Source organism: Lactuca virosa, chromosome 9, assembly GCF_052849685.1.
Source record: "Lactuca virosa cultivar CGN04683 chromosome 9, Lactuca_virosa_CGN04683_v6, whole genome shotgun sequence".
Classification (NCBI taxonomy): Eukaryota; Viridiplantae; Streptophyta; class Magnoliopsida; order Asterales; family Asteraceae; genus Lactuca; species Lactuca virosa.
In genome coordinates this window covers 170,810,859-170,825,152 of record NC_136434.1, presented here as the reverse complement: position 1 = coordinate 170,825,152, position 14,294 = coordinate 170,810,859, and the positions used below count along the sequence as shown (strand labels likewise).

Genomic DNA, 14,294 nt, shown 5'->3' with positions numbered 1-14,294 from the left:
TAGTGAGTTCCCCCATCATACCACATACCACATAATATCATCGGTATCTTTCAACCGGTAACTGCCATCGGTATCTTTCAACCAGTATCTGCCATCGGTATCTTTCAACCGGTAACCGGGGACTATTTCACCCATACCACCATCACATAATAATATATCATAAAAATATTGATCACATACTAACATCATAACATACTGATCACATACTAACATCATAACATAATGATCACATACCAACATATCATAAACAAACAGATAAGCGTTACATGGGTTTTGTATACCCCTTCGGTATCTTTCAACCGGTAACTGCCATCGATATCTTTCAACCGGTAACTGCCATCGATATCTTTCAACCGGTAACTGCCATCGGTATCTTTCAACCGGTATCCGACATCGGTATCTTTCAACCGGTAACTGTCATCGGTATCTTTCAACCGATATCCGCCATCGGTATCTTTCAACCGGTAATCGGGGACTATTTCACCCCCTATCAACAAGTCATAAACATATTGGTTCCATGATAACATAACATAAACATACTGAATCACATAATGGCATATCATAACCATACTGGTCACATAATATCATATCATAAACATACTGCTCACATAATGGCATATCATAACCATACAGGTCACATAATAACATATCATAACCATACTGCTAGGCATGTATGGGTTCTGCCCACCCCTTCGGTATCTTTCAACCGGTAACCGTCTTCGGTATCTTTCAACCGGTAACTGGGGACTATTGCACCCCTACTACTACTACTAACACATATCTCATAGCATCCCAGCACAATAAGCATATCAAATAATGGCAACCGGCTAATTATCACAAAGACAATCATCTCAAACATAATCACCTACTGGTGGGCCGGCATTGGTGCCTTAGACCCACCCCTACTGGAAGGTAACTCACCTCACACTGCTGAAGTCCCGTAGACACAATCCCACGCTGCTGAAGTCCCGCAGACTCAACCCCAGCTGTTGGATGACAGATTCCCGAACTGCCAACACCAAAACATCACCCAATTAATAATTGGGTCCCAACACATAACTAATAGTACATTCTTTAGATAATTACTACATTACCCCAAGCTTGGCTCATTCAAGCCCAAGGCCCAATCCATAGGCCCAAAGTCGAATAGGACTCAAAGTCCAACATATGGCCCAATTTTCCAAATTGGGCCCAAACCCCTTACACGACTTTATTATAAGGCCCAACATCACATATAATCATTAAGGCCCAAACTATGGCCCATCTATGGCCCAATTTTCTAAATTGGGCCTAACTCCTCATATGGGCCTTACCTCAAAGCCCATTAATTATTCTAGTCCAATTGTTTGACTTTGGATGGCCCAATAATAATCCAATCATCAAGGCCCAACAATAAACCCAAGTGAAATTAGGGTTTCACATAAAATGATGATTAGGGTTAAGTGTTTCTCACTTAACCCATTAGGGACTTAATCCATTAAGTCCAATACTGCCTATATTAATTTTTTTTTTTGCCAATGATTATTATTTAATATTCCAAATTATTAAATAATTCCCGTGTGTCTCGATTAATTCCCAAAATTAGGGTTTCGATGGCAGTAGGGTTTTCCAAACCCTAATTAGGGTTTCCAACCCAATTACTAGCCCATTAGAGTCCATTAAGCTTTATTGGGCCCATTTGAGATTACAAGGCCCATTAGGGTTTCAAGCACCCCTCCCAAACGAATCAACTCACAAGGCAAACACACCGCCACCCGACACGGCGGCCGGTGGCGGCAGGAGGCGGCAGCCACCACCCTAAGGTGGTGGTTTAGTTTTCTTTTCATTAATCCAATCTGTTACAGTTACAAAGCCAACCGATTAACACACGCACAAACCCTAATCTAATTACAACCACATACACACGAAAATATACCCACTCACGGTGATACACGGCGGCAGCCACCACCTCGCAGTGGTGGCAGTGGTCCCTTTTTCTTCCAACACACCTCCATGAATACACCCACAACCATTTCCACGGTGGCCGGAGGCGAAGGAACATGGCAGCAGACGGCGGCGCAACATGTTGGAATGGCGGCTGGAAGCCATTTCCGACGGCAACAGCGACACTCGCGATGTCGAACACCTCGAGAAGGACAGAAATGCGAGACAAGGTGGTCAAACCGATAGATTACGGCTGTTCGTGACCTGATCTTCATCGTTCACGGCTCACAATCCAATCTCGTGGTTTTCTCCGGTCTTCAGTGGGCCTCCCGGTGGCTCACGACGGTCACAGCTTTCTCCCGAATGGTAGTGGCGAGGAGATGTCGGCTGGGAATGGCAGCAGCAGCGATGAAAGGGACGGAGGAGGATGGCAGCGGACGCCACAACCTCGTTGGTCTCCGACTTCGACCACCACGAGAAGGTAGCAGCGGCAACAGCACTCTTCATGGTTGTGGTTACGGTGGTCGGAGGAACATGGGTGGCCGGAGATTGAAGAGGTGAATGGTGGCGGCTGGAGGGAGGTATAAGGTTGGAGAGGAGTTGCGGCTAATGAGAATGGCCGATTAGGGTTAGGGTTTCAACCCTTAAATACCCGCCTCACCTAAATGTAAGTCCATTAATTACAAAACAGCCCCTGCCTTCTGAATTCATTGCAATTCAACTCCATATGATACCATTCAGCCCCTAACCTCCAAAATCTCTTCAAATGAAGTCCCAATAATTACCCAATAGCCACTGCCTTCATAATTATTTACGAGACCAATCCAAAACTTATATTTGTAACCCTCGACTTCTAAAATTATGACACTTAGCTCTTCAAGACCATCCTTTGATATATAATTATTTATTTTAGGGATACAATTCGCTCATTAATTTGTTTATTTATTTAGTAAATAAACCGGGTGTTACAGAACTGAGTCTGTGATGGTGATTACGAGGATGTTTCACGAGAGGGCGTTGTTTTGCCCTGAGCACGTGTCGACTGAGCATGCACGTATGAGCCGGTACTTGAGCATACTGAGGAGGGATATCCGTGAGTTCATGGCGAACTCGTCATACCGGACATTTGCCGAGCTTCAGGCAAATGCCCGGAAGAGAGAGATTGAGCTGGAGACTCAGGTCAGGGAGGAGGCCGAGTCTCAGAGAAGGGACAGGCGACTGACACAAGCGCAACCGGCAGCCAAGCGGGCAAAGCCCGCTGATTCGAGATCTGGGGGTCCGAAGGGCCGCACTTGTGGGAAGTGCGGCAAGAGTCACGAGGGGGTGTGCAGAGCTGGGGTGTGTTACAAGTGTGGGAAGGAGGGGCATTTCGCGAGGGATTGCCCCAAGGGATTCTCGGTTTGCTTTCATTGCAACCAGACCGGCCATCGGAAGGCCGAGTGCCCTCAGCTACTATAGGGATCAGCACAGGGGTCTAAACCTGCTGCTAGAGCTATCGAGGTCCGGACAGCGAAGGCCGAGGCACCGAAGGCTCGCGGGAGAGCCTTCCAGTTGACAGCGGAGGAGGTCCACGCAGCGCCCGATGTCGTGGCCGGTATGTATTCTTTTACTTACCTATTTTGAGTTTGAGATTTTGTGCTTATATTGTGTTATGCTTAGGTACTTTTCTTGTGAGTTCTGTACCTGCGTTGGTGTTATTCGACTCGGGTGCGAGTCGATCTTTCGTGTCATTAGTATTTAGTCAGCACATCAGTGTTCAGCGAGAGGCGTTGAGTCGACCTCTACGAGTTTCTATAGCCGACGAGCGAGCGGTGTATGCTACTGTTGTGATCCGAGGATGTGTACTCGATATCTTTGGCGTTGAGTTTCCGATTGATTTGGTCCCGATTGCGATGGGAGATGTCTGTGTCATCGTGGGCATGGACTGGTTGAGCAGGTTTGGAGCGGTTATCGACTGCGAGCGACAGTTGGTGACCATACGAGACCTTAGTGGGGGAGTTCTTACGGTGTATGGCGAGGGTACCCGTTCAGGGTCAGCATTCTGTTCGGCTGCTAGAGCGAGGCAGAGTCTACAGCAGGGCTGTAGTGGGTTTGTGGCCTACGTGATGGACACACGAGTAGCAGCGGAGAGGCCTAGTTATGTTGATGATGTGCCGATAGTGCGTGAGTTCCCGGACGTTTTCCCCGAGGAGTTGTCGGGTGTGCCTCCCGAGAGGCAGGTGGAGTTTCGCATCGATTTCGTTCCGGGAGCGGCGTCTATCGCCAAGGCGCCCTATCGCCTTGCGCCACCAGAGATGCAGGAGTTATCCTCACAGCTTCAGGAGTTGTTGGGGAAGGGATTTATCAGACCGAGTAGCTCGCCGTGGGGAGCGCCGATCCTTTTTGTCAAGAAAAAGGATGGTTCACATCGGATGTGCATTGATTACCGGGAGTTGAACAAGTTAACGGTCAAGAACCGTTACCCACTGCCAAGGATTGATGATCTGTTTGATCAGTTGCAGGGAGCGTCTTGGTTCTCCAAGATTGATCTCAGGTCTGGATATCATCAGATGAGAGTGCGTAATGAGGATGTCCAGAAGACGGCGTTCAGGACTCGTTACGGGCATTACAAGTTCGTGGTGATGCCTTTCGGGCTCACCAATGGACCGGCAGCGTTCATGGATCTCATGAATAGGGTGTGTAGGCCGATGTTGGATCGATCGGTTATCGTGTTCATCGATGACATATTAGTGTATTCGAGATCCAGAGAGCAGCATGAGGAGCATTTGAGGGAGATCCTCGGAGTTCTGAGATCGGAGAGGCTTTACGCCAAATTCTCCAAGTGTGATTTCTGGTTATGAGAGGTCCAGTTCCTGGGACATCTCGTTAATCAGAATGTGATATTGGTCGATCCGGCCAAGATTGAGGCGGTGATGAGTTGGGAGGTGCCGAGATCCCCCACCGAGATCAGGAGTTTTCTGGGGTTGGCCGGCTATTATAGGAGATTTATTAAAGATTTCTCCAAGATCGTCGTGCCTCTCACCAGGTTGACCCGGAAGGGCGTTACTTTTTCGTGGGGTCCTAAGCAGCAGGCCTCGTTTGAGACTCTTCTCCAGAGGTTGTGCGAAGCCCCGGTGTTATCCCTTCCAGAGGGAATGGAGGATTTTGTGGTGTACTGCGACGCATCGATATCAGGGTTGGGCGCGGTGCTTATGCAGAGAGGGCATGTGATAGCGTATGCATCGAGGCAGCTGAAGCCTCATGAGACGAGGTATCCCACCCACGATCTGGAGTTGGGGGCAGTGGTGTTCGCCCTCAATATCTGGCGCCATTACTTGTATGGGGTTCGGTGTACCATATACACGGACCACAAGAGTTTGAAGTATCTGATGGATCAGCCCAACCTGAATATGCGCCAGAGGAGATGGTTGGATGTGGTAAAGGATTACGATTGTGAGATCCTGTACCACCCGGGCAAAGCTAATGTTGTAGCTGATGCGCTGAGTCGTAGGGCGGAGAGTGCCCCGATTCGAGACACTTGTATGCGATTGACAGTGATGACTCCGGTGTTGGACACCATTCGGGAGGCCCAGGTAGAGGCCGGGAGACCGGAGAACCGCAAGAGAGAGCGGGTGATTGGGCAGGTACCTGAGCTTGTTACCGATAGTCGTGCTTCAGACGACAGAGCAGATACAGTAGGTTAGAGAGAGGTTATTGATGGCTCAGAGTCGTCAGAAGAGTTATGCGGATAGGCGACGATCCGAGCTTGAGTTCCAGGTGGGAGACTTCGTACTCCTGAAGGTGTCTCCTTGGAAGGAGTGATTCGGTTCAGGAAGAGGGGCAAGCTGGGGCCCCGGTACATCGGTCCGTTCAGAGTGACCGCGAGAGTGGGTAGGGTAGCGTATCGTTTGGAGCTACCTGCGGAGTTGAGCCAGATTCATGATACCTTCCATGTGTCTCAGTTGAGGAAGTGTATAGCCGATGAGTCAGCGGTAGTGCCGCTGGAGGACATTCAGGTAGATGCGAGGTTGAATTATGTTGAGATACCGATCGCGATTTTGGATCGGAAGATTAAGGTTCTGAGGAACAAGGAGGTGCCCCTGGTTCAGGTCCAGTGGCGACATCGGAGAGGGTCCGAGCTGACTTGGGAGCCGGAGTTGGAGATGCGGGAGCAGCATCCAGAGTTGTTTGCGGGGCAAGACTTCGAGGGCGAAGTCTGATTCTAGTGGGGGAGAATTGTAACATTCGGATTCCTAGGTATCTTATTTTAGTTATTTATTTTGGGTTTTATGAAGGGACTCGGCGAGTAGACGCTCAGACTCGCCGAGTAGGATCGCGAGTTCTTGACTGGATTAATGACCGGACTCGACGAGTAGATACGTGGACTCGGCGAGTCCGCGATGTAAAGTGAAACCCTAAATCCCCGGGCTTGCGCCCTATTTAAAGGCCTTTATGGCCTCCATTTACGGCCAATGCACCCCAAAGAAACCCTAGAGAGAGCAGTGAGAGAGTTGAGAGCAAGAAGAGGCTAATACATCACTTTTGGTGTAGTTTTGCTAGAAGGAAGAAGGAAACACCCATCTAGAGCGTGAAGGGAGCTTGGATCTGGGCTAATCATCTTGAGAGTTCATCTCTGGAGGTATAATCCCTTCTATTTCGTGTTGATATAATAGATTTCATGATTTTAGGGTTTTTACCTCCATTTTATGTAAGATCTAGTGAGTATGAGGCCCTCTTTGTGTTAATAGCATCAGATCTGGACCATGAGAGGTCCATAGAGTCACTATCCCTCAGCTTTATGCAAGCAAATGAAAGATTGGGGACTAGGTTGCCATTTTTAGAGTTATTTCTCCATTTATGACTTGTTGTGGGTTGCATGCACGTAAAGATTGCACCTTTACGTGACATTTGAACATTTGAAGGGTAGATCTGATAGTTAGGGAAGCAGATCTGACCTTAGGAGGTCATTTGAGGATGAACATGGAGGCAACTCGTTGAGTCCATAAGTGGACTCGACGAGTCGAGTCGGGGTTGCCCCGCGATTCGTGACAGGTGTAACCCGTCGAGTGGAAGGATGACTCGACGAGCCAAGAGAGGCTGAAAGGATTCAGAGGACCCGAATGGACTCGCCGAGTCGCCCTTGTGCACTCGATGAGTCAGGTCAAAGTTGACCGTTGACTTTCGTTGACTTTAGGGTTCTGGTCAAGACTGATTCGGGAGAGTTCAGGGAAGGGTAGAATGGCCTTCTACCCAATTTGTAGAGATGAGATCATGAGTGAATATTGATCGGGGATGTTATCTGAATAATAGGAGGAGGCTAAGTCGGGACGTTGAGCACGAGAGTTTATCCGACTTCATTGAGGTGAGTCTTCTCACTATACATTACCTAGAGTAGTATTTATGTGTAGACCAGAGGGTCTTGTATGATATGTGTATATATATGAGTTATGTGTATTGTGTTGTATGTATGCTATGTGTTGAACAGACTGGGTCGGAGGGCCCAACGATATAGACCCGACCGAAGGGTCCAACGACACAGATTGGACCGAAGGGTCCGACGAGCTATGACCGGACCAGAGGGTCCAACGAGCTACGGGACTGGAGGGTACCGCTGAGACACATCGACCGGAGGGTCGTATTGTAGCCTCGAGTGGCGTATGTGTTGCATGTGGTATTTTGGGGAACTCACTAAGCACTTATGCTTACAGTTGTTGTGTTATGTGTTTCAGGTACTAGCGAGGATCGCGGGAAGGCGCCGGCATGATCCGTACACACTGAGAGGATTTATGTATTTGAGGATCTTGGGATTTGTTTATTGAGAGAACATGTGTTACATTGGATTACTATGATATTTTATGAATGAGAGTATGTTTTTAAAATGAAAAATTGTTTTGGAAATTTACGTCGTTACAACCGTCAAGCACATCCGGAAAGGATCAAGGGCGATCTCGTTGTTGCATAGCTCAGGTCGGAGTAAGGTGCCATCGGACGTCTAACAGCCAGTCTCACGATCGGGAATGAGTGTCCGGAAGTTGTCATTGTATACTCCCGCAGGTCGGAAGGCGGCGGGAGAAGGAGAGGGAGATTGGGCGAGATCTATCAGAAGGGAATTACATATACAAATAGAGGTGCCTATCAAAAAGATACTTTGAAGGCTTCGGGATCGAGGTCTCATTAGCCGAAGAAGACCCTGGCCAATCCACGAGTATAGAATCCGAATACGAATATACAGGATGTATGACTTCTTATATCTGGATCCGACCACCAGGGTGAATAGCCTTAGAGATGGGATAAGTATGAATAACCACTTTTTACATCAGATATCTTTTTGAAGCGATCCTTAGATCCTTGGAATACTTGTAAAATCTTGACAGTACAAGCAATATAGGAATCGAGCGATGACAACCGGGAGGTGGGCTTGGAAGCAGCCATCCTTTGAAGAAAGCATAATAGCTCACTGTTCTAGCTCCATGGCACCGAAAATGTATTAGGGCTCAAGTGATTCACCGAAGCGACGAGACCTTGAAAGCAGCTTTTTCAAGTGTCAGTAGCGGAACGTTCTGTTAATCGGGGAAGGTTTTTGGTGACAAGACCTGGAGATATCAGAAGTGAGAATGCTGACATGAGTAACGATAAATCCTGTGAAAAACACGATCGATATTCAAAAAAGAAATATAATTTAGACGAAAGGTGGTACTGTGAAGGGAACAACTATGGTCTTGTTGGGAAGGTATAAATATAAAATATTCTTATTAAACTTTCAGATATGTCTGCAACTAAATGTGGGATGCTAACTCGATTCCGGTCTAGTACTAAGCCTTGAATCATTTTGTGAAACTAAATATACTTCTGAACCGGAAGACTAAGCGAATTCTCCTTACTATTGTTTGACTACAGCCACTTCTACACCTTCATTTAGCAAATCCGATCTTTATTCGTTCTTCTTCTATTTCATTATTAGAATTTAATTATTTCATGATGCTTCAATCCATTTTTTATATAAAGTAACTACGACCAGCTACTGCTACCCAAATCTATGAAGAAGAACAATATTGTCGCGACGACGGAATCACGCTTAAAGTATAAATGAAAGGAGTGAAACAAAGTGTCGCTTCAGGAAACATGGGTATTGAAAATCTTAAAAAGCAACGTAAAGGGATAGCTCATTTAAGTGGATTTCTTATATTCGTATAATACACATGAGTTTGGAAGTAGATTGGAAGACTTGTGATATAATTGAATAACCTGTTTGACTTAATCCCAGGTCTCATCGGTTTTTAGTCTCCCGGTATTCTTGTTTACTTATATACAATACCGCCCTGCTCTCTCGCGACCCCTACTCTAATCAAAAGACTAAAGGCCCCTACTGAAGATTCAAAGGGAGAGCACTTAAGTAGAATCCGAATACGACAATTAAGAAATAAGTCTTCTATGGAGATAACTTAAAAGATCTATACCTTCATAGTAAAAATCGACTAGTATAGAATCTGAATACGAAGGTAGTTATTTCAGCAATTATTGGCCAACTATGGAGATAGATTCAGCAAATTTTGTTAAGAGGTGCAGGGTTTGTCAACTACATGGCAACCTCATACATGCTCCAGCCGTGGAACTCCCTACCCATTTCAAACTTGTGCCCTCGATTTCATCGGGAAAATAACCACTCCCTCAAGGGAAAAATGTTTCATTTTATTAGCAACAAAGTTGTTCATTTCTTTTGGCCAGTCATTATTTGCTGAAACTCTTAGTATGCTTTGTCTCTTATATCTGCTTAAGAAAGTAGAAGCGATTCTTCCAATCTTCCAATCTTTTTCTTTCGATTTTCCTGGTATCCCTTCTTCTTTTACCCCAGCCCGGGGCTGTTTATTCAGTTCAGTCAAGTTCATATGCTTTCCAACGTGGGAGTAAAGGGAGTTGGTAGCATTCCCCTGGCTTTCCATTTCCTTAGACTCTAGCCTCTAAGAAAGATCGAGATAAGGGCATTTCTTTGAGAAAGCATGGAATCCGAGTAATTTTATGTCTCCGTTTTCTTTAGGTAAAGTCTCCGAATATAGCAGTTACTGATACGGTAGACAAAAAGCAAGGTTAGCTATCAGATTAGTAGTAAGCAACATCGGAAGGTAGTAGAACGAAGTATTGCAATAGTCCCAGCAGCTAGAGACTGAAGCAGGTCGAGAGCCAGACTGGCTAACGAGGAAGTGTAGTTGCTTCAAAGTAGGATATGAAAAGGCTAGGAGGACAGTCCTCACAGAAGATGAAAAGATATGAAATCAATTCGTCTGGGTAAGTGAGAGAATGTTTTTCCAGTAGCCAATGACGTGATGAAGGAAGGAATTTTGCGAACAAGCAATTGCACACTCCTGAGGGGAAAAAAGCCACAACTGGATGATAGCAATCGAAAAGGTAGCAGTCATTTGGCAGAAAAGCTGAAAAGTAAGTAGGCAAATTGAAAGCTAACAAGAAGGCCTTCTTCTCAAACCCCTTCTCTTCCTCAACAGGGAATTCTTGCAAAACCCCTTCTTTCTATGTCTTGCCATTCTTCATGTGTAGCTCCTTCTTATGGTGATCGATCCCAAAGCATTGAAAAAAGGAATTGACTTCTCCCAGATTCCTATCATTCAAGGAATATCTTGTGTACCAACCAAACCTGGAATGTAGTGCCAGATCCCTAAGGATGCCAGACTCTCATTCGAACCCGATTTAGTCAGCTTTCTTAGCTCAATCCCAAGCGACTTTTTAAGATAGGATTTGAATCGATGCGGATACTACATATAAAAAATGCTCGTAAAAATCGGGTAATATGAATATGCACCTAAAAAAAGTTGGGATTACTAGCCTTTATCTGTTTATGTAATTGATAGGATATTCACCCAAGTTTTTCGATCGATTCAATAGGATATTCACCCAAGGATACTACATATAAACGTACTCTCTAATGTGCGTAATAGGATATTCAGAAATATTTGCTAGGAGTTGTTCACTTTCACTCGGTCGACTGGTATCTTGAAACCTCTTCGCTTACGGGGGCAGGAGTGGAAACATCTGAGAGAGCGCTTCGCGAAAGAATCGTGTGGCGCGGTGAAGGGTTCTCGTTGGAGTTTCCGGCTCTCCTGGTCTCCACTTACTTGTGGAAGAGGGGGGTGAGTTGATAATATCATACATTCCGTATTTGGCCGATAGATGCAATGTTGCGATGGATAAATCTCATATGCTCTCCAACTTGCAAGACCTTCTCTTCCCCCTCTTGGAAACAGGCTAGCGATGAGGAGAAAAGTCGCCCAATGTATGGTCCTAATTTCAACACGCCACCTACACGAAAAATTAATTTAATACTATTGAGGAATTTTCTTATAAATAAAGTGGGTAAAGCAGAGTGATGTATGTATGGTCCTGTTATAAAATTAAAGACATCACTCCAAAATTTTATGATATTCATATAAAAATCAATCAATATAGGAAATTAAAAATCATATACCTTATTTGCATCGAATAAAATTTATAAAATATGTGAAAAGCGTTAGCTCTACTCGGAAAGTATTTCACAAGTTACCTACGCTTTGGTACGTATTCCCTCTTTCTTGATATCCGACCTTGGTATCATTTCTATTCTGCAATATTTATTAGAGGAATTTAGATTCAATAGTACCCCAGGTTCATCAGAAGTTTTTCTTCATATTCTTTTCTTTTTATTTTAGACGTATCTGCCTATGGTCTTTTTTTACTCACTCTTCTCAAAATCTCTTAAGAGAAGAAAGATCTACGCTACAAAAAGGAGCGAGCGGAGATATCATAAAGATCTTACTTATAAGGTACGAGCTTAGAGCCTTGCATTAGCAAACCTTTATTGAGAAGGTCTTCTTGATGAATCAAGAATACTCTTACTTCGATAGTATTTCCAGAAATTCATATAAAAAATTTCCATATTGCTTCCGGGCAACTTTGTATGGGTTTGGGGCGACTCGATTTGCTTGACATCAAATCTTGTAGATTTCTTCACCTCCAATCTATTCACCAACTTCTCAACTTTCGGGTCTAAAGAATAAAGCTTTAATTGTTCGGCTAGTTTTCCACTATCAAACCCCTTTCTTAGGATCATTTCCAACATATCACCGTTAGACGACTCGAACACTTCTTGGGTTAATGGCTCAACAACATCAACTAAATACAATGATGAAACATCACTAGGATACCCCATAGCATCGTAGATATTAAAACTTATTGTTTCAGCATCAAACTTTATTGTCAAACTTCTCGCATACACATCGATTTTTGTCCTAGCCGTCTTCAAAAACGGTATCCCAAGTAAAATTAGAATCGATTTGGAGGACACTTGTTCTTCTAGATCAATCACATAGAAATCCGTCGAGAAGACCAATTGGTTTACTTGCACCAAAACATCTTCTAAAACACCCCTAAGAAAGACACTTGATTTGTCCACAAGAGAAATTATGACACCGGTTTCACTTAAAGGACCCACATTCAACGACTCATATACCGAGTAGGGCAAGACATTGATAGAAGCACCAAGATCGAGCATAGTGCTACTAAAAGTGACATACCCAATCTTGCAAGGAACCGTAAACATTCCCGGATCATTGCACTTTGGTGGAAGTTTCCTTTGTAAAACCGCATATGCGTTTTCGTTCATTGAAATTTTCTCATTTCCCTTCAACTTCCTTTTGTTGGTACAAAGTTCCTTCAAGAACTTTGCATATCTAGGGATTTTCTTGATTGCATCAAGTAAAGGGATGTTTACCTCCACTTTTCGGAAGGTGTCTAAAATCTCTTTCTCCTCCATATTCTTCTTTGAAGTTGCAAGTCGGGAGGGGAATGGTGGTTGAGTGGATATTGGTGTCACTAGAGGGATAGTCTTCTTTGGGACTCAGGCTTGTGTATTATTCTCGATAATAGGATCTTCAATGAGAGTGATCTCTATTTCTTCCTCATCTTCCCCTGACTTCTTCTTTGAACTACTTTGTCCGGTTTGTTTACCACTTCTCAATGTCACCACATTGACATTTAGGTTCTTTTTGGTTTGAGAAGGGAGTTTGCCAGGGGCCTCCAACTTGCTTATGGATGTAACTATATCTCCCATTTGTGCTTCAAGGTTGGAGATACTAGTCCTTGTCTCTTTTTGGAATTGTTGGGTACTAATGGCTAAGGATTTGACAATGTCTTCAAGAGACATTCCGGAGCTACTCGGTTGGGATTGAGGAGGTTGTTGGTGATGTGGAGGGTGAGGTTTGGGTCGATACTGTGGTTGTGGATGTTGGTAATGAGGTTGTTGTGGTGGGTAGGAGGGTCTAACCAATGCATTTTGAGGCAATGGTCTTGGGTTATAACTCATATTAGGATTTGACTTCCAACTTGAATTATATGCGTTTAGGTAACAGGATGGTTTTTTGTGGTAATTTTGGAATTCTCCCGTGGCATTCACATGTTCCACATCTTCTTGGAGAATGGGAAACATATCTGTAGGATGTCCCATTGTTGCACGTATTCCACAAACCATCACTCGTGGATTTTTTCCCATTGCTAAATTTTGAACAATGGACGTTAAATCTTTGATTTGAGACTCTGGATTCGACTTCCCCACTTCGTTGACTTTTTGTTGAGTGTCTCTCTTCATATCTTGGCGCGGACCAAAGTGTTGGGAATTAGCGGCTATTGTGTTGAAAAGTTGTCTTGTTTGTTGTGGAGTTTTGCTAAAAACATCTCCACCACTTGAGGCATCAACTAGTCTTATATCCATTGGCAAAAATCCCTCATAGAAGTGTTAAATGAGTAGTTGTTCCGGAATTTGATGTTGTAGACAACTATAGCACAAGTTGTTTAACCTTTCCCAATAATCATGGAAAGTCTCATTTTGACCTTGGCGGATTCCACAAATCTCATTTCTAAGAGTTGAGACTCTTGAAGCGGGATAGAACTTGTCAAGAAAAGCTATTTACATGTCGGTCCATGAGTTGATTGACCCCGGGGGAAGATATAATAACTAATCCTTTGCTCTATCGGCCAATGAAAAGGGGAATGCCCTTAATTTGATTTGGTCATCGGTTGACCCTTGTGGCTTCACACTAGTGCAAATAATGTGGAACATCTTCAAGTGCTTATAAGGGTCTTCATTCTCTAATCCATGAAAAGTTGGAAGGTGATGGACTAAACTTGACTTTAATTCTGAACCTCCTTCCAAAACGGGGCAATTGATACCGGTTGGAGTTTGTGTAACATCAGTTTCCATCATTTGCCTCAAGGTTCTTTCGGGAGCTTCTCCGCCGTCCCCCATTGCAATTGGGTTTATGATAGGTGGTGTTTTGGGAATTTCTTGGCGAGGGTCGGGGCTAAAATTGGGTTCCGTATCACTTGATGAAGCGGTTTCAACCTCTGGATCC

At 44.5% G+C, this 14,294-nt stretch overlaps 1 long non-coding RNA gene across 1 annotated transcript; it reads left to right on the top strand.

Moving 5' to 3' along the window:
• The first annotated feature begins 6,438 nt into the window (after positions 1 to 6,438).
• LOC145136677 (uncharacterized) lies at positions 6,439 to 7,706 on the top strand. Its single transcript, XR_013720649.1, has 3 exons — positions 6,439 to 6,541; positions 7,213 to 7,264; positions 7,632 to 7,706. It is a non-coding gene; the product is annotated as an uncharacterized LOC145136677 (long non-coding RNA).
• Positions 7,707 to 14,294: the final 6,588 nt, after the last annotated feature.